The 18,439-nt window shown below is 37.7% G+C and overlaps 1 long non-coding RNA gene across 11 annotated transcripts in view; it reads left to right on the top strand.

The window, feature by feature from the left end:
* The window catches only part of LOC147357678 (uncharacterized), a 310,603-nt gene that overhangs the window by 5,531 nt on the left and 286,633 nt on the right, over positions 1–18,439 (top strand). The window lies entirely within an intron of this gene.

Genomic DNA, 18,439 nt, shown 5'->3' with positions numbered 1-18,439 from the left:
CATGCAATCATATGATATATACACTGTATCTCAGTAGTTTGTTCTTTTTATTGCTCAGGAACATTTCAGGGATATACCACAATATACTTATCCACTTCTCATTTGGTGATTTCAGGTTTTTAACTATTATGAATAAAGCTTCTATGAATTTTAATGTACAAGTATTTGTGTGGACATATATTTTCATTTCTCATAAGGAAATACAAGGAGTAGTAATCATAGGTCATGTAGTAATCGTATACTTAAAGCGCTGAACTGTTTTCCAAAGTGACTGCATTTTTTGTTGTTGTTTTTTTTTTTTTTTTGCATTTCGACCAGCTGTATGTGAGATTTCTAGTTGTTCTACATCCTAACACTTTGTATGTCTAATTTTAGTCATACTAGTGGGTGTTGGTATTTCATGCTTTTACTTTGCATTTCCCTAATGACTAATTATGTTGAGCATCTTTTCATGTGCTTATTTGCCATTCATATATCTTCTCTGCTAAAGTGTCTGTTCAAATATTTTGTCCATTATTTTACTGATTGTTTCATTCTTATTAAAAGTTCTAAGAGTTCTTTGTATATTCTGATGTAAGTCCTTTATGTGATTTGCAAATGTTTTCTCCCAGTCTGTGAAAGGCCTTTTTATTTTCTTTACAGTGCCTCTCCAAAAGCAAAATTTTTAACTTTTAAATGTAGATAAACTACAACATATGTTGTTTTTTTAAAAAATGTTTTGTGCTCTTTATGTTCTAAGAAATGTTTGCCTACCCCAGGGTCGCAGAGATTTTCTGCTATGTTTTCTTTTAGAAGGTTTATAGTTTTAGCTTTGACATTTAGACCTACAATCCAGTTTCTGTTAATTTTCTTTGTGTAATACATGCGGTTGGGATCGAGGTTATTTCCTCCTCCTCCTTCCCCTGCTGCCTCCTCATCCCCATTTTCCCCCATCTCTCCCCACCCTCCTCCTCACCTGCCTCTTCACATGGGGAAATCTAGTTGTTCCACCAGTGAAAAAAAGACTACTTTTCTCCATTGAAATACTTTCACAGCTTTGTCAGAAATGGACTGAGGATAGGTATGAGCTCTTTCTGGACTTTCTAATCTCTTCGCTGATAGCTCAGTTGGTTAAGAATCTGCCTGCAGTGCAGGAGATACCGGTTCCATTCCTGGGTTGGTAAGATCCACTGGAGAAAGGATAGGCTACCCTCTTTAATATTCTTGGACTTCCCCTGTGGCTCAAATGGTAAAGAGTCTGCCTGCAATGTGGGAGACCTGGGTTCCATCCCTGGGTTGGGAAGATCCCCTGGAGAAGGGAAAGTCTACAGATTCCAGTATTCTGGCCTGGTTTATCCCATGGACTGTAGTCCATGGGATCGCAAAGAGTCAGAAAGGACTGAGCGACTCACTTTTATTCTAGTCCACTGATTTTTTACAGGACTGTAACAATGTCCTGATATTGGCAATTTTATAATACATTTTGAAATCATGGAGTTTAGATCCTACAATTTTATTCTTTTTTTTACAGAGTCATTTTGGCTACTATGGGTTCTTTTCATTTTCATATGCATTTCAGAGTCAGCTTACCTAGATTTGTATAAAAACCTTTATATTTTATTGAGACTGCTTTGAGTATATAGATAAATTGGGGGAGAACTTATATTTTAACACTATTGATTCTTCCAGTAAATGAATATGATGTAATTTGTTGTCAAGTTTGGTCTTCTTTACTTTCTCTAAGTAATGTTTTACAATTTTCTCTACAAAGATATATTTAACTTATTTTGCTAGATTTACCTCTAGGTTTTCATTTTTTTAAATTATATTGCTTTTCATTTCAATTCCCATTATGCATTGCTAGTGTATATAAATACAATTGATTTTTGTATATTGGCGTATCCTACAACTTTAATAAACTTACTTATTATTTTCAATGACTGTATTGGGTAGATTCCTTGGGATTATCTACATAGGTAATCATGTCATCTTTTTAGGAAGATGAAACATCCTAAGAAGGATGACAGTTCTCTCTTTTCAATTTGTAAGAATTTTATTTGTTTTCCTTTGTACTGGCTAGACACTCCAGGAAAATTTAGAACAGAAATAGTACAAACAGGTGTCATTGCCTTATTCCTCATTTTAGGTTAAATGATTTCAGTTTTTTTCATGGAATCCTATGTTAGGTCTGGGTATTTCCACTGAGCCCCCCTTTTGTTTAGTTTGCTGAGTATAATACACTGAATATTTACACCCCTGCCCCCCACCATTCATGTTGAAATTCAAATCCCTAATGCACCTGTATTAGGAGATGGAACTTTGGTGAAGTGATTAGATCATGAGGGAAGATCCCTCATGGATGGAATTAGTGCCCTTATAAACAATATTCCAGAGAGTTGACCTCCCCTTCCACCACACAAAGCACACTTATGAACTGGAAGAAAGCCCTTTATAGATACCAAATCTCTTGATTCCTTGATCTTGGACATCCCATCCTCCAGAACTATGAAAAGTGTTTGTTCTTTTAAACTACCTAGTCTATGGTATTCTGTTATAGAAGTTCAAATGGTCTAAGACATTGAGGGTATTTTAAAAAAATCATGCATGGATATTGAATTTGATTAAATCTTTCTATGTATCTGTTGAAGTTATGTTATAGTTGTTCTATTTTTGTGTGTTAAAGTGATGAATTATACTGATTATATTTCAGATGTTAAACCAATATTAACATTTTTGGAACTATCCCACTTGAACACGATGGATTATTCTTTCTTTGTATTGCTGTATCTGATTTGCTAACATTTTAAAATTAAGATTTTATGTTTTTTTTTTTTAAGTAATATAAGGTTCATACCAAAATTGAGGGAACAATACAGAGATTTCCCTACTATCCCTTACCCTAAACTTGCATAGCCTTCCCCATTATCAACATCTCTCACCAAAGTGGTACATTTGTTACAGTTGATGAATCCCAGTTGACATGTGGTAATTGCCTAAAGTCTGCTGTTTACCTTAGGGTTCATTCTTGGTATTGTACATTTTATGAGTTTGACAAATATATACTGATATATATCCATCATTATGCTATCATAAAGAGTATTTTCAATGCCCTAAAAATCCTCTGTGCTCTGTCTTTGGTTCAAGCCCATGACGACCACCGATCTTTTTACTGTCTCCATGGTATTGCCTTTTTGGAATGTCATATAGTTGGAATTATGCAGAATGTAGCATTTGGAGATTGTCTTCTTTCATTTAGGACTAAGCACTCAAAGTTCCTCCATGTATTTTCATGACTTGGTAACTCATTTCTTTTCGGTGCTGAATAATATTATATTGTCTGGATATACTATAGTTTATTCATTTACCTGATGTAGAACATTCTGGTCACTTCCAAGTTTTGGCAATTATGAACAAAGCTTCTATAAACATCCATGTTGAGGATTTTGTGTGGACATAAGTCTTCACCTCCCTTGGGTAAATATCAAGGAGTTTGATTGCTGGATCCTATGACAAGAATTTGGTTTTGTAAGAAACCATCAAAGTGGTAATACCATTTTGCATTCCCACCAGGAGTGTATGACAGTCCCTGTTTCTCCACATCCTAGCCAGCATTTGTTGTTGTCAGTGTTTCAAGATATTGGCCATTCTAATAGGTATGTATATAGTAGTGTATTATTGCTGATTCAAATTGCACTTCCTTGGTGATATATGATATGGAACATCTTTTCAGATGCTTATTTTTCATTTACATTTATTATTTGGTGAGGTCTTATTAAGGTCTTTGGCCCTGATTTTTAAAATCAGGTTGGTTGTATTTTTATTATGGAGTTTTAAGAGTTTGCATATTTTGGATAATAGTTCTTTACCAAATGCCTTTTGCAATTGTTTTCTGCCAATTTGTGGTTTGTCTTCTCATTTTCTTGGCTTTGTCTTTTACAGACCCGAGTTTATAATTTTTAATGAAGCACAGCTTATCAATTATTTCTTTCATGGATCATGGCTTTAGGGTTATATCTAAAAAGTCATCACCATACCCAAGATTATCTAGATTTCCCCCAGTGTTATATTCTAAGAGTTTTATAGGTTTGTGTTTTACACTTAGGTTTACATTTTTAAAATTGTATTTACATTTTCAGTTAATTTTTGTGAAGAGTGTAAAGTCTATGTCTAAATTTATTTTTTTGAATGTGGATATCCAGTTGCTCTCCCCCCATTTGTTGAAAAGACTCTTGTTCCTCCATTGCATTGCTTTTGCTTCTTTGTCAAATATCACTTAATTATATTTATGTTGGTCCATTTTGAGGATCCCTATTATATTCCACTGGCCTTATTATCTATTCTTTCACCAGCATCGCACTGTCTTAATTGCTATAGTTTTATACTAAGTCTTGAAATTGGCAGTGTCAGTGTTCTTACATTATTCTTCTCCTTCAATATTTTATGAAGCTATTATGGGTATTTTGCCTCTCCATAGGAATTTTACAGTCATTTTGTTTATATTCATAAAATAAGTTGCTGGAATTTGATTGGCATGGCATTGAATTCTTGGATCAAGTTTGGAAGAACTGACATCTTGACTATATTGAGGCTTTCTATTCATAAACCATGATATAACTCTTTATTTATTTAACTCTTTGATTTTACTCATCAGAGTTTTCCTCATACAGATCTTGTACATTTTCTTAGGGCTTCCTTGGTGGCTCAGATGGTAAAGAACCTGCCTGCAATGTGGGAGACCCAGGTTCAATTCCTGGGTTGGGAAGATCTCCTGGAGAAGGGAATGGCAACCCACTCCAGTATTCTGGATAGAATTCCATGGACAGAGGAGCCTGGAGAGCGCTATAGTCTTTGGGTATCACAAAGAGTCAGAAACGATTGAGTGACTAACACACACACACAAACATATTTTGTTAGATTTATTGCTTTATAGTTAAATTTTCTTTTGGGGATGCTAATGTGTTATGGTTTCTTTTTTAATTTTAAACTCCACTTGCTCATTGCTGGTATATAGGAAAATGATGGCTTCCCTGAGAGCTCAGTTTGTAAAGAATCCGCAATGCAGGAGACCCTGGGTCTCCTGGGTTGGGAAGATCCCCTGGAGAAGGGATAGGCTACCCACTCCAGTATTCTTGGTCTTACCTTGTGGCTCAGCCAGTAAGGAATCTGCCTGCAATGTGGGAGACTGTGTTCAATCTCTGGGTTGTGAAGATCCCCTGGAGAAGGAAGCAGCTACCCACTCCAGTATTCTAGGCTGGAGAATCCCATGGATAGTCCATGGGATCACAAAGAGTTGGACACGACTGAGCAACTTTCACTTTCAGATAATAATTGACTTTTTTGTGTATTAACTTTGTGTCCTGCAACCTTACTTTAATCACTTAAACAAAAGTTGTGGGAGCTTTTGTTTTGTTTGTTTTTGTCTGTTCTTTCAGGTTTTCTACATAGATGATCATGTCGTCTGTGAACAAACACATTTTTATGTTTTCCTTCCCAACCTGTATACCTTTTATTTCCTTTTCTTGTCTTATTGGGTTAGCTAGAGCCTCCAGGACAGTGTTGAAATAGTGGTTGCTAACATTTTTTTAAAGGCTTTTTTGTGTCTATGTTTATGAAGAATATGAGTCTGTGATATTTTTTCTTGTAATTTCTTTGTTAGGCCTTGTTTTCAGGTTACATTGGCCTCCTAAAATAACCTGGATGTGTTTGCCCTTCTGTTTTCTGAAAGAGTTTGTGTAGATTTGGCATTATTTTTTCCTTACATATTTGATAGAACCATCAGTAAGCTTAATAGGTAGAGAGCTATTCAGATTATTGGTTTTTTCTTGAATGAACTTAAAAAAAATACTTCAAATAATTTTTCCTTTCATCTAAGATACAGAATTTATTAGCATAAATTTGTTCACAATACTTTCTTATACTCATTATGTTTGAGGAATGTGTAAGTATATTCTTTAATTTCTGTTACAGATTTATTTATTTTCTCTCTTTATTTCTGGATTCTCTGGCTAGAGATTTATCAGTTTAATTGATCTTTTCAAAGAGCCAGCTCTTGATTTTATGTTCTCTATTTCCCCCCTTGGTTGTCCTTTTGCGTGTGTGTGTGTGTGTGTGTGTGTGTGTGTGTGTGTGGCTGTGCCATGCTGGATATGGAATCTTAGTTCCCCAATTAGGGATTGAACCTAACCCGTGCCCCCTGCAGTGGCAGTGCAAAGTCTTAACAACTGGACCACTGGGGAGGTCCTCCCAATTGTTTCAGTTTATGATTTCTGCTATTATATTTATTATTTTCTTCCTCTGCTTGCTTTGAGTCTGACTTGCTCTTCTTTTGCTAATTAATTAGAGTAGGATCTTAGATTATTAATTTGAGACTTTTATTTTCTAATTTAAGCATTTAATTTTTACATTTTCCTCCAAGTCTTTTTTTTAGCAGCATCTCACAGATTTTTAATATGTTGTGTTTAAAAAATTTTTTCTTTCAAAATATTCTGTATTGACCCTAAAGAAAGATTGATTTTTACCAGTTTGCTTAATTTAAAATCAGTGGTCTTTGAAAACTTCTCATGTGTGCCATCTAGGAGCAAAATAATCAATGATCAGCAACAAGGTCCTACTGTGTAACACTGGATAATATATTCAATATCCTGTGATAAACCATAATGGGAAAGAATATAATAAAGAAAGCATACATACATATATATATATATATATGTATTTGTGTGTATATATGTATAACTGAATCACTTTGCTGTATAGCAGAAATTAACACAATATTGTTACTATACTTCAGTTAAAAAAAGAAAATCAATGATCAGTAAAAATCACCCATTTCTTTTATAAACCCAAAACTTACAGCCAGATGTTTGGAAAATGCTATGTTTTATACTCCATGGCTGAAAATGATACCTAGTACTTTGAACAGAATGATCTTTCAGCTTTTGAACATAATGATGACAATAATAAAGAGAGTATTTCTGAAGTACAGGCATATATTACTCTAATGATGGTAAAAGTGACAATGGTAGAAGGGAGAAGGGCATTAACATTTAGCAAGCATTTGTTATATGCCCCAAAATGGGCCAGGAATATGCATTATCTCATTTAGTCATTTTAGTAGTTCTATGAGGTAGATATTTAGAGATGAGAAAATGGAGGCTCAGAGGGTTGAAGTTACTTTTCTAAGATTATATGTAATTCATTCTAAGGGTCGTTTGATTTCAGAGACTAGTCTTATTAATACTAAAGTGGAACATAGAAGCAATAAAAGAAAGTATAACATAATTATTCATTTTTGGAGCAATTCAGTGTGCTAGTCTCCTGAAGTAGTTCATAGTATAGCTGTTCATAGGTTCATGAAGAGGTCTTTTTTCAGTCTTCTTATCTTAACCACTGCCTTGCTACTAATGGATTATGTTCTGTTTCTAGCACTTGGCCTCTTCTTTCTTTGCCACATAAGTTTTATCCTTCAGGCATTTTGACAAAGCAGAAGAATAACCCGAACTATCCAACACTTCAAAACTGAAGAGGCTGATTCATTATAACCACAAAGATATTGATTGGAACAGAATAGTGTATTTATCTGCTGTAAGTTGGGTCCCAGCTTTGCTCGGTAGGTTCTCAGAGGTTCCCCAGCGCCTTTTTTTCTGTCTCAGCTTCATGTTTATCTTAGGGTTAGTATATAACTTCCAGGGAAAGATAAATTACAGGGTGGAACTTAGTGGATTCTGTAACATGGGATCCACATTCTCTGGGTAAAATAACAGAGAAGTGAAACCAGCATAACAATTCAGATTTACAGAGGGTAATTTTATCACCCATCTATCTATTTACTCATTTAATCTTTATTAAATAAATATTTATTTACTGCCTGCTATGTACTAAGAACTGTGAGTGCTAGTTGCTTAGTCGTGTCCAACTCCTTGTGGCCTCATGGACTGTAGCCCACCAGGCTCCTCTGTGCATGGAATTTTCCAGGCAAGATTACTGGAGTGGGTTGTCCTTTCCTCCTCCAGGGGATTTCCCAATCCAGGGACCGAACCTGGGTCTCCCACATCACAGGCACTCTTTGCTTGTTTGAGCCATCAGGGTAGTCCACTAAGAACTGCACTAGGTATTAAAAATCAGCAAATGACAAAACATAGGAAATATCTGCCTTCCTTAAGCTTATTTCTAATAGGTTATGATAAAGAAAAGATATTGGAGACTAAAGCTATGCTAAGAATTATTCCAAGTGCTCTCTATTGATATTCCACACTGTAGAAGAAACTGGGGGTGAAAAAAGTTAAGTAACTTATACAGGTCATGTAGCTAGAAAGAGGGGGAGCTGGTATATTATTGCATTGTACCTACTCAGCACCATCGTAAAATGTTGTAAAGAAGATGCAGATGAGTCAGACATAGATCCTCCAAGAAGTTCACAGTCTAGGAGAAGGGATAAGCTAAATCAGCAATGATGCACATAGAAATAATGTCATTAGGAAGGTGCAGAAACAAGTTAAAGTTAGTGTAGAAGGGCAAAGAATTATGTAATTGAAGTTTTCAGGGAGGCTTTCATGGAAGATGTGGTGTTTGATTTGGGTTTGAGCACATGGAAATGAAGACTGAAGTAAATAAAGGGAAGTAAATAAATTCAAGGCACAGAAATTGGGAAGCACATTTCAAGTATATATATCAGTTTGACTAAAGCATAGGGTGCCTGAAGCGCCTAGGGTATAAAGACAAATAGAGCTGCAAAACTCTTAGACAAAATGGCAAATTGTGAGCAACAATGTAGTGAAGATGTTACCACTAGCTCAATGTAAGATCCTGTTTGTTAGGCATTTGAAAATGCATTATGTAATCATGTCAGATTTCCCAAACACATTTCATAAAGTTCATATCTATTGATATTTCAGACTGAAAAAACAAAAACTCATGTTAGTAATGTAGGTATATGATGCTGTCCTACAGAATACCCTAAATAAAGAGCGAACATCAAACAAGTAGTGAAGTATTATAACACAGGTTTTTCATTTTCTCAACATTTTTGCACTCAGATGTACTTGAATGATACAACAAATTTTGCTGATGGTACATCACTATGCAATGATTCTAAATTGCAACTGATAGCACTTCAAGAACAGCCTATCAAAACCTCACAGGGTGGTGAGCATGATGGCTCTACCTCCATGCCCTCTGTACTGAGTTTATTACCCAGCCCCCTAATGCCTCTCTTTCTTTGAAGAATGCTGCAGCTATCCTAATAGATGTATATGTGTGCTCAGTTGGGTCTGACTCTTTGCGACCTCATGGACTCCAGCCTTCCAGGATCCTCTGTCCATGTAATTTTCCACCCAAGAATACTGGAATGGGTTGCCATTTCCTACCGCAGAGGATCTTCCTGACTTAGGGATCAAATCTGTGTCTCCTGCATTGGCAGACAGATTTGGATTCTTTACCCTGAGCCACCTGGGAAGGCCGTCCCCAAAGATAAGGGGTACTAAAATAACGCCCGTTGTCATAACCTTTATTTCACATTGTTTGAAAATTTCTAGCTGATGCAATAAGAAAAAGAAAGAAGTATAAATATTATCAAAAAATAAACATAAAGATTTTTGGAAAAACCCAAGTGAAAACCAGCTAAAACCATCACTCTAGTACAAAGGTACAATAAAATTTAATTTATAAAATAATATGTTAAAATGGATTTCATGTACACCAGAAAAAGATGTAGTATGAGAGATACCATTTGTAAGAGCAAGAAAAACTTTAAAATACTAGAAATAATATTACCAAGAGTAATTTTGCAGGGCTTATATCTGAATAAACCTGTAAAACTTTATTGAGGAACATAAAAGAAATCTGGAATAAATGAAAATGGAACAATAGCCATGTTCCTGAATGGAAAAATTTAATAGGAAATGATGCTAATTCTTCCCAACTTAATCTGTAAATTTAAACAGTTCAAATAAAGAAATACTGAAGAGTTTTCCTTCTGAAGCTTAGACTAAGTTATTTTACTTAGTCTAACTCAAATGGCAGTTTTCTTTAGTCAACTGCCACTTCCCAGTGATAGTTTCTATTGATACAAATTCCAACAACTTGGGTTACTTGATGATCCCATCTTATCCTTTTTGCATATCAAACTTGTAACAATTTAAAACAGCTTAAGGTTATCTTCTTATCTTCAGTGACTACTGCTATTTAGCTAGGTATTCTCCATGTGTATCTATGAGGAGCTGAATTTTTGAACCTATTTAAAAAATTATATTTATCATTGTCAGGTTGATAATTCCCTATATTTATTCAGCTATCTGACTGTTCTCCCAAGTTTTTGTCATCTATGAATTTTGATTGGCATGTCAGATACATCTATATAAGATTCTGAGAAAAAGATGAAATACATTATGGCTGAGGACAGAACCCTATTACTAAATATCATCATAAATTCCAGAATTCTTTTTATCATGGCACCAACCATAAATACTCTCTTCTATTATCTTTGATTATTGGTACAACAAATAGTCAATGGACCTATAGGATTGCACTAGAGATTTTTTATCTATTCATAATTTTTCACTTTTAGTATAGATGTTCAGCAAATTTCCATATTTTCCCGATTGCACAATATATCACAATATAGTTTGTCAAACACTTAACTGAAAACAATATATAATTGTTTAATTGTGTATATTGTTATTATATAACAATATATAATCTACAGATAACTCAGTGAAAAAGTGGCCACTAGATTTATCTTGAAAGATTTGTCCTAATGGGATCTGACCATCCTGATAGCTCAGTTGGTAAAGAATCCACCTGCAGTGCAGGAGACCCCTGGTTCGATTCCTGGGTCAGGAAAATCCCCTGGAGAAGGGTTAGGCTACTCACTCTAGTATTCTTGGGCTTCCCTTGTGGCTCAGCAGGTAAAGAATCTGCCTGCAATGTGGGAGACCTGGGTTTGATCCCTGGGTTGGGAAGATCCCCTAGAGAAGGCAACGGCTACCCACTCCAGTATTCTGGCCTAGAGAATTCTATGGACTGTTTAGTCCATGGGATCACAAAGAGTCAGACACAACTGAGTGACTTTCACTCACATCATTACTTATTTCCTAGGCTTTCAAAACTACCAACTTAATAATTATTGTTTTACTAGTAATTGAAGTAGCTCACCTCTAGATTCTAGATCTACCTCTAACTTTTTGGAAAACTGTTCATTCAACAAATATTTATTGAGTGTCCATTGTACGTCAGACACTGTTCTTGGTGCTAGCAGTATAAGAGTTATCTTTATATGTATTCATTTTGTCTTTAAGCACCTTTCCTTTCATTAAATTTTTTTAATGATTTTTTTTTTCCAAAAAATCACTGGCATAAAGTAGTCTATCCACTTACTCTCTGTCTTAAAAACTTCTAATATCTTCCTCTGCTTAGCAGCTTTGATTCCTCTGGTATCTTAGATTCATATTTTTTCTTCCACTTTCTTCCCTTTTTCTCCTTTATCTTCCATATACATACACATGCATATATATGTGTGTGTGTATATATATGTGTGTGTGTATATATATATATATATATATATATATATATATATATATATATATTTACCCCCTCCCCATCCCTTAACTCTTTCTAGGCATGTAGGCTCCCTTCTCAAATAAAAAAATATTGGTGAACAGGGCTATTTTGGTTGATTTTGCTGGAGCTGCCAGATGCTCTCTGGGGATTACATACTTGTTAGCAGTTGCAGGACTGGGGCTAGGATTAAATATTGGAAGTCCCAGGCACTACTTATTATTTATTTATTCTTTATTTGGTCTGCATAGAAGAAGAAAGATAGGAGAAAGGAAATGAAGATAGTCTTATAAACGGATAGAACCAAAGCTGATGAAGCCAGGATAATCTCACCCCATTAATTCTTAGCATAGTCAGCCATCTCCCCTGGTTCTCTACAATCCAAGCTCTTTAACTACCACTTAACAGGATAAACACTTTCCTCCCTGCAGTAGTGTGTGTCAAGGAATAATGGTAATTTACAATACTTGAATCCAAGCAATTAACTCCACAGCATTTTATAAAAACGCAATTATTCTCTAGGAACTCCTGGGCCACTGGCAAAAGAGATGGGCTTGCATACATGGGATGAAGGACTTTTTCTGTTTGTTCCATATCCTTGGCACACTGAACAAGGAGGGTAGGGTTGATTTTCACTTTGGGTGCTTGTGATGAGAGCCACACATTTACAGTGAAGATTTTGGGATTGTTGGCTCATCATGGGTGAATTTCATTAACATTTGCAGCTTTCTGAAAAAGAAAAAATATGCTGCTTTTCCAGAAGCTTTCTGGTTTTTTTCAGTTTTACTCCCAAATTCTCAACCTTCTCACTGGAATAAAATCCACATCTATGTGTGTGTGTGCATATGCACATACGCACACATCCGTAACACACACACACACACACACACACACACACACCCTAGAGCTGTTGGGCTTGGAGAACATCATTAATAATGTAACCAAGTCTGGGTGCTTTTTAAAAGTCTATTTCTTGCTTATAAATAAATGGTAATTTGTTTAAAAGCATCATTACACACAGTGTTCAGCCAGATCCCATGCATTCGATTATTTTAAATAAATGGACCATAAATGGAACAAGTTCTTTCTAATTTACAAATGATAGGAAACATTTTTCAAGAAAAAAAAAAGGAAAAAGTGTAAAATTTGTTCTTAACTACATCTCATTAATGTGGAACTGTTCAATGACCTGTAAAGATTAAAGAATTAGTGAATTGGTGGAATTATCAGAATGAAAAATCTGTATAATTTTGGTTTCAATTTAAAAATCTACTCAACAGTCTAGCGACTTTAGTCTCGGATATTACTTTTTAATATCAGTTCCTACAAATGCAGTGGCATCAGGATTACAAATGAACTGAATGGGCAGCAACAAATAGTATGTTTAAATTCACAGCACAACAGAGGAGCTAAGTGGGAAGGACAAATGCCTTGGGGGGGAGGATGGGTTATGTTTTTTCCAATAAAACAACTGAAGACATTTAATTAAGTGACCACTCTGCTAAGTGGAGCAAAAATTAATATACATAAATGCATTTATGTCCAGGCAGGCAGTAGTGCCTTAATTAAGAAGTTGGCTTCAAATGGAGAATCAGAGGCAGAGCTGTTTAACCAACATCTTTAGAACATCTCTTTCCCAAAATGTTTTCCAGAGATCACAAGTAGGAGAAAAGGCAGCAGGAAGGGAGTGGGGAAAGTCTTACACACTGGTTATAACTTAAAAGATGTAGTGATCGCAGCTGATGAGAGTCAGCTCATAGGCAAGGTGTGGCTTAAGTATCCCCTTCTCCACTCGTTCCTTACCTGCCAACATCAACCTCCTTTACCTCTCTATAACTCATCCTTGCCAGCAAGGGAGGTCTCTCCTGAGGTCCTTTTCTGCTGCGCAACATGCAAACTTTTGTTTTAAATGTTTCCTGCTGGACTATAATCCTTTTGAGGTAATACATTATTTTTAAGGTCCCTCTGTGACCCTCATCATACCAATGTCCAGGTAGAAATACAACGGAATCTGGAATTTCCAATCTGAGATTCCAAACAGACTCACAGACTTTGTGAAGGCAATTTGTGGTTGGCCCTAGCCTCCTGCCCAGGAAAAGAGGGCCTGGGAGAGGTTCCTTAGGGAGACAATTGGAACATGCTCTAGGAGAGTGGACAGTTGGCGTACGCCATAGGATCTGGGTGTAGACTGTTGTCCAGCTTTTTGCAGGAGTCAGAACCAAGGGAAGTTTGTCACTCTCAGGAAGTCCAGTGACGTGGTGCTGTGGAACTGGATATGTGTCTGAAGAGCTAAGTTCTGTAACTACAGAGGGGTACATCCTTGTCCCTCATCCTACCAGCTGGAATCAGCCAAGATTTTAGTGCCTGCTGCTGGAAAGATGTCCAGTGGTTTTCCCTAACTAAGGACTCAGGTGACTGTTTGTCCAGACTGAGGGGCCAGAAACGTGACAACCCCAAGTTCTGGGTCCTTGCCCCCCCCGACCAGGTGCCCTGAGAAATACATGAGAGGTGGCACGTGCTAGGACCCTGCTTGAACTGTACACACTTTGTGGGAAGGATTCACTCCGCTGCTAAAGGGAAAGAAAGAATGTAGGCCCTTTGCTATGACAGTGACTCTTAGGAATTCTCTTTCCCCATCTGAACTGAGGTATGATTGACAGATAAAAGTTATATAGATTTAAGGTGTACAACTTGAGTTTTGAACTCTTCCCACACACGGTGGACCATAGGAACATTTTAGGGCAGATAAGGGAATCCTAAAGCCTGGACTGTCATATTCACATTCAAAAGGAGATTGGTTTGGATGTGACTTCCTTCCTCCTAGCCTTCGTGTAATAAACCTAACCCCTTTGGATGTGAGCTTTGCAGCCAGCAGACTGTCATTCTCGGGTATTAAGAACTCGGCTGGGTCAATTTTCACCACTCACTTTTGGCTAGTGTTTTAGCTGTGCCCTTTGAAGCTCTAGGCCTTGCCGGTAATTATTCTCCTAATTTCCTAGGCTGTATACCTCTGCCAAGGCAGCAGCCCAGAAACTGTCTCTTGGACACCTTTCACCTGTGCTGGATATTTCCCATTGCCCCTCAATCCACTCACTCTCCCTCTACTCTCTAGGTATATCTCGGAAATCCTGTGGGTTTGGTTCCAGACCAGTGCAATAAAGCAAATATCACAATAAAGTAAGCCACAAATATTTCAAATTCCCAGGGCATATAAAAGTTATGTTTACACTGTACTGTAGTCTATTAAGAGTGCAATAGTATTATGTCTAAAAAACGAATGTACCTTAATTAGAAAATACTTCATTGATAAAAATGACAACTCATCATCTGATAATGCAGGGTTGCCACAAACCTTTATATTTAAAAAATGCAAACATCTTCAAAGTGTAACAAAACAAAACACAATAAAATGAGGTATGCCTGTTCTCTGTTCTCTGGGAGTCTAATCAGTCAGAGTGCCTCAGTGGATCCTTTGCTTCTGGAGGAAGAAATGAGTTTGGGAGGAACGTAGGTTGGTAGGGAGGGGAGGGGTTTCTTCTCCGGCCTTTGCCTTCTGGATTATTGTGAGTGGGCCATTTACCACAGCTCTTCTGAGAAGCCCCTCTCCATACAGCTTTCTGATTAATTATTTCCTCCCTTCTCTTCTGGCCCAGAGGTAATAGCAGCTCCCAACTGCAGTAGCTCTAGAGTACTGTACACACTTTTATGAATATTGATAGTTCTTTTGCTAAATTCTTCTTAAATTACCAGATCAGATGCGCTACCTCTTTGTCAGGTCCCTGATTGAGGCACTCTTTCCACTTCATGTCTTTTGGTAGTTTTTCTCCAGCCTCACAAACCATGACTACAATGAAGAGGAACCTTGCTTGGACCCTGGATTGCCACATTGGATCTCACGAGAACAGCCAGTGACCTGCAATTCACTTGGTGTTGTCCATTTTAACCAGATGAATAGGCCAGGAATGCTGCTAATATCCTACAATGCACAGGATAGCCCCTCCAAAAAAGAATGATCTAATCCAAACTGTCCAAAGAACAGAGTTTGAAAACCCCTGATCTGTTGCCCCTGATCTGTTTCTGCTTGAGGAACTGGAAGAACCTATATTGGTGTTTTGGTGGGGGGGAAGAAGTGTAAGTTTCTGGGACTCAGAATATTCTGGATGAACACTTTTCTAAGAGAGACCAAAATCAGTATAGCCAGAGCAGTAGTCCAAGGAAATGGCATTGTTAGACCTGAAAGATGAAGGCCCTGGGCACTGAATGTCAATGCTACCCAGAGCTGCTTTGATATGCAGACCAGAGCCCCAAGCCCAGGCTGAAACCTGCTAGCCTGCTCCCCCAACACTCCTTGGCCTCCACGTACCATTTCCCTCTCATCATGTTCATTTGAGGTTGGAACTTCCTCGAATGTTCATTTGAGGCAGTCATCTGACTGCCAAGCCCACATTCCTTCCACTGCCTTAGCCTGCCCACTCATGAAGCAAAGAGAAAAGAATTTTGAAGAATGTGTGAATATGTCTAGTTTTTGTTAACCAGGGGATAGAAGTTCTAGACTAAAGAAAAAAGAACTAGGGGCAAGAAGATCTTTGGAAGATCTGGAAAGAAAAGAGGAAGCAAAGATGCCATTGAATGTAATCAAATGCACCGGGCAAAATGAACATGATCCAGGCTCATGGGGAAATAATACATGGATAGAACTGATTTGCTTCCATATCCCAAATTTGTAAAAGTTGCTTTGACATCACAGAAACTCTGCCCTTTCAGCAATGAAGATGTTGCATTTTGAGAACTTCCTCAGTGGATCCCTAGCATCTGCCTGTTCCTGGAGAAAGAATCCTTAGTAATCATGCCCAGGTGGTCGAGAGGCTCAGGGACCCAGAAAGAGTTGACCTGGAGGTCAGCATGGGAGACAGTTGCAGTGGAAGACATGTCCACAGATGCATGGCTTCCTCTGAGCACACAAGGGCTTCCAGCATCCTTTGAAATCCGTCAGTGGTCTGTCTGTAATAATTGATGTGCACGGTCCCCTAATCAGGGACCAAAGTCCAGTGCCAATTGTTTCTTTTACTTTTTAATGGATTCGAACTCCATACCCGAGCTTGGAAAATCAAAGCACTTCTGGAAGATATTTATTAGCGGCCAAATTATAAAAACACATAGCAAACCTTTAGTTTGCATTACAAGTGTTAATATATGCAGAGCCCCGTGAATAGCTCATCTTTCTGCCTCTCTTGTATCTTAAATTTTTCATTACAAATTTCCAGGGCTTCAAAGTAGACTCTCACAGCCGGCGCCTTTTTTCTCCCTTGCATGACAAAGAGCTGTCAAAAACGGTTCCTGGGCTGGCTAGTTTCTTCCCCTTTTTTCTCTCATCTAAATGTCAAACAACTTAGCTTAAATAAAGCCCAGCATTCTTCGTCTGGTGCTTCTCAAAAGAAAAACACCACCACAGAAGGCATCTACAAAGGCCCTAATTAATGTTTCTCATTGATTTGGTTTTTAGTGTGATGTATTTTATGAAAAAAATATGAATCCAGAAGGCACTCTCATTAAAATCATTAGCGGCTCAACATTGGCTGCAAACAGCCTGGTGCGTGGTTGGGTTTAAGAACCCAGACTTGCGCAAACATACAGACACAGAACTTACACATGCACCTGTGCGTGCACGTGACATTCTTTTGTGGTCATGCAGGACACACCTGGGTGTGTATGCATGGAAAGTAGTGTGCAGAATATGCGCAAAATACCTGCACGCATGTGCATCCATTGATCACTGATGTACAAGTTACACATACAGGTGCCTGACTATTCATGAGGTATACATGCAAGCACACCAACAGGCATGCATCTGATTACCAGTGCATGCCCAGAGTGCAGAAGACTCTGCATTCTCACACACACAGCACGCACATACATGTGCACACTGACTATATGCCTATGAATACTCATATTTTGGAAGGAGAAGGGAAGAGTTTTATTTCTTGGGATTATATTCCTGGGAGACGTCAAGAAACACCAGCCAATGGTTTCCCCATTACTATATTATCTCTTATTGAGATATTTGTGATCATTTCTTTTTCAGTTGGCTTCTAAATACCAAAGCTGTTAGAACATATTGGGGACATGTACCTGTCAACCTCTTCTGCTGAGACTTGAGTTTTCTTGGGATGGGCTTTAGTGTTTTCTGGAGCTCTCTCTTCTGAATGGTTTCTGGACTTCTCATGATGGGGTGGAGAAGAGAGAGATTTTCAACCTTGATACAGGAGGAAGGAGAGCTCCATGCTTAAAGATTTAGACTCCTTAGATGGCAGCTGTTACCAGTGGTAGTTTTGGGTTGGGAACATCTCACATTTTGTTTCCTTTCTAGAAGTCAGTTCTTGGCTAAACAAACACTGTTTTCATCACACATTCTATTTTTAAAGTGACCTTTGTGGTTTTCCAGGAGTGGCAATTTTGAAGGGGCTTCCATGATTTATAGAGGAACCTGGAAGACTTTCTCATACTCACCTCTAGGACATGTGTACTCTCTGCTCTGATTGTGGTTTGTATGGATCTACCCTTTTCTCTTAACAGCCAGGAAGGTGTGAGGGTGGGTAGGAGGGGCTGAGATTATCCCAAAGATTCCTCCTCCTAGTTCAGCCTAGCTGGCTAGAGGTCAGCGTTAGAATTTGGGGCCATTGGTTGGGGAACCAGATCCCACATGCCCCTTGTCTAAAAAAGGCAATTTTACTCTCAAGATGCTTTCTCCCTGTTTCACGTTTGCATATTTCTAACAAGGACTTTCAGGTAGGAAGTTACTGAGCCAAGTCGTAGTTTATCTGTTTTCAAAGCCCACATGTCAAGATATTGTCTTACCCTAAGTGATACGTGAAACTTGGACTCAGTTCAGTTCAGTTGAGTCGCTCAGTCG

Source organism: Bos grunniens, chromosome 15 (assembly GCF_055505025.1).
Source record: "Bos grunniens cultivar Pamir isolate PY7600 chromosome 15, Bosgru_T2T1.0, whole genome shotgun sequence".
In the NCBI taxonomy this organism is placed as follows: domain Eukaryota; kingdom Metazoa; phylum Chordata; class Mammalia; order Artiodactyla; family Bovidae; genus Bos; species Bos grunniens.
The sequence above is the reverse complement of the archived record's forward strand: the minus strand, read 5'-3'. Positions and strand labels throughout refer to the sequence as shown.